General features: G+C 45.3%; 1 protein-coding gene across 3 annotated transcripts in view; it reads left to right on the top strand.

The window, feature by feature from the left end:
• Window positions 1-738: 738 nt before the first annotated feature.
• The window catches only part of ATP6V1A (ATPase H+ transporting V1 subunit A), a 55,557-nt gene continuing 53,331 nt past the window's right edge, over window positions 739-2,964 (top strand). For 2 of the 3 annotated variants that reach the window (XR_003001863.1, XM_024735318.1), the window contains exon 1: window positions 739-866. The gene's annotated coding sequence lies outside the window, so the exon portion shown is untranslated. Of the gene's footprint in view, window positions 867-894; window positions 915-2,964 lie in introns of those variants that run through there. The other variant, XM_024735319.1, reaches the window with a different exon arrangement.

Below are 2,964 nucleotides of genomic sequence, written 5' to 3'. Positions count from 1 at the left end.
CCCGCCCCCTCTGCGCGCCGGCGCGTCGGCAGCCCGGCGCGCAGCCGCACTGCAGGCCTCCGAGTACCCTTCCCCCTCCACTTGAGGACCTCCATCTTTCTACTGGGCTCTGCCTTCCGGCGTCATCTTCCTCCTCCCATATCTTACGACGCAACTTGTGGGGCTTGCCGGGAAGGCCTTGGCGGTAAAAGCTAGATTTTTCCACCCCTCCCTCACCTCTCCCACTTCAACAAGATCAGTCTTCCCCGATCCTGGTCTTCCCAGCTGGTAGTCTCCAGTATGACCTTCAAACACTCCTGTCTCCTAATAAGATTTTATAAAGCTGGTTCCTCTAAATGTAAAGAAGCCTGTGGGAGACTTAAGTAAGTTAGTGCTTTTAAGACAAATAGGTGTATTTAACAATTGGCCGGATAACTTGGCTTCCGTCCAGCACGTTTCGGTTTCGATATCACGTGATGGCCCCAAACCCATAAGCCTGGGATTTTGCCGGCGGGCCCCAGGGGGGCGGAACTCTATCTCCATTTCCGGCCCCGAGACCACTGCGTGAACGTCACTTCCTTAGCAATGCACTTTAGCCCGTTCCACCCACGCCTTCTACGTTGCACTTTACAACATAATCTTTGCGGACATTTTTGTTTTGTTCTTGCAGTCCTAAAATCTAATCGCAAGAAAATTAATGTTCAAACGATCCGCAAAAATACAGGCGCCGGAGATGCAGCAAGCCCGGTTGGGGAGAACAGGGCGGAGCCCGGGGTCACGTGACTGTCTAGACCCGCCCCCCTCTGCAGCTGAAGACTTCCCCTCCCACAGTGACAGAGCCTCTGGGTAGGTGATCGGTACGGTTTCTGGACCTCGCGCCCCGGCAGGTGAGTGGCGACCGGTAACCGGCGGCTGGTTGGGATAGAAGAGAAGAGGTGAGAGGATGAAGAGAAGAGAGAGTGTGAATGGTGGCCTCTGCTGTCCCGGGCTTCCCCCCGCTGTCATCCTGCACCGGCAATCTCATTTCTCCAGTTATCTTGACACCCGCTCCCCCAATGTGGTCGCCCCTGCAACCTAGGAGTTCACATGTCCACCCTTCCCGGGGCTGGGGGGTGAGTGCCGCCATTATGGTTCCCCTTTCGAGTCTTGGGGCTTCGGGTAGTGGGATTGGTTCAGGCATTCTTCGGGGTCTGCAATAGCCTCCAGGTCTCAATCCCCTGTTCTTTGGCAGAGGCCTTGTAAAGTCTTTACCTTCAGCCCGGGGCTGGGGAGCGGGGAGATAGGAAAAACCCCGGAGGCAGAGGCGTCTCCTGTGAGACAGGCTTGGGAGAGAATGTCACCGATGTGGCCCTCACTGCGGTGTCACTGTAAATCTTGCTTCCGAATGTGCATTTTCAGTTAATTCTTAGCTTTTATCTGACATCCCTGCGAGAGGCGTTTTATAGATGCCCACAAGGTTTGAATGGATCTGGAAGGGTAAAAGGTGGCCGTTTACCTTTCTCTTCTCTGACTTAATGGTGCAGAAAAGGAGAGGACAATTGAAAGAATAAATATTTACTACCTTCAAAACAGGAGGTGTTGGTAATGCGACAGTCTAGATTGAATGGGGAGGCGTTGAAAGATGGTGTTGCGGTGTCATGATCTGCAGGAGACCCAGGCTAGCTTATGGAAAAGTGACCTCCCTGAAAGGGAAGTAATTCTTCAGAAACTAATTGGGCTGGAAAGATAATTAAACTAATGTGTTTGACCATAAACTTAAAGGTAAGGAGGTTAAGTCGAGATATTGCTGACTTCATATTTTCTGCCTTTGACATCCTCTTGCCATTTCTCCCTAAAATCCTACGTAATTGCCACTCCCAGTCAATTCCTCCTTAAATTTATGTTAAGTAGCGTTTGTATCCCTCCTTAGCTTTCCCCATTTGTAAAAGTCCAGGTGACCTCTTCAGATTTTGATGAACAGTATTTTCTGAAAGTGCAGAAAAGATTGTTTAGGTTTTTGCCCAACCCAGTGTACTCCCATTTCACATGTAATATGGTAACCAATGTTTTGACCCCAAACAATGTGCCTTAGGGAAGAGTGTTTTTCTGTTTGGGGTTAAACTCTTGTTTATACTGCAAACTCAGAAAGTCCCTTGGTTCTTTTAAATTGAAAGGCCTTACAGAAATTACAAATCTGATTTTTTAAATTTAAATTACACTTTTTCTTAATCTGAAAAAATTATATTCTTAGTTAAACCTTAGAGTTTTCTAACCCATGTCATTGAAGAATCCATTAAAAAGACAACTGAAAAATGAGGAAGATGGAATCATTATCTTTGAGTGGTGGGTATGAATGACTTATTTTTGTTTTTCTGGTATCTTCCAAATTCTCTGCAATAAACTGGTCTTATTTTGTTAAGGGGGAAGTTAAAATTCTAGAGTAACATCAATTTAACAAAATGTTTTGTAGTAAGTTCAAAATAGAGAAACTCGCTTATTGATGCTCATTACTAGAAAACATAACCTTAAAGATCTTTCTTGCTTTCTCTAAGTAATGATGAAGGCCACTGTTATGATTTACAGTTTTAGCATTTTGTGCATATAACTTATATTGGACAAAAGCACTAATTTGTTTGAGATGTTTAAGTATCGGTATGCTTGCTACCGATATAAATATAGTTTTATCCATTAGTTTGCTCCAGAGTGAGGTTCCCTGATCACTAGAGGAGAGAAAAATGTAAGCAGTGTTGCTTCATTGCCCAGGTAACATTCCACCAAATAAGAGGAGTTCTTGAAGTCTAAACCAGTCCTGTCTGGGTGAGACCAAAATGGAATAAACAGGCTAGAAAGGATTGAGCACTAGAGGAGAAAATGTCAATGTGAAAGAGGTTGAATGAGTTTGCAATTTTACTTCACAGTTCCCCTGATTTTAGGGAACTTGCAAAAGCAATAATTTAGACCACTAATGAAATCTGGAAGATTGGCAGCAGGAATTGGTGACTAAAT

Source organism: Neophocaena asiaeorientalis, unplaced genomic scaffold, assembly GCF_003031525.2.
Source record: "Neophocaena asiaeorientalis asiaeorientalis breed wild unplaced genomic scaffold, Neophocaena_asiaeorientalis_V1.1 scaffold136, whole genome shotgun sequence".
In the NCBI taxonomy this organism is placed as follows: Eukaryota; Metazoa; Chordata; class Mammalia; order Artiodactyla; family Phocoenidae; genus Neophocaena; species Neophocaena asiaeorientalis.
The sequence above is the reverse complement of the archived record's forward strand: the minus strand, read 5'-3'. Positions and strand labels throughout refer to the sequence as shown.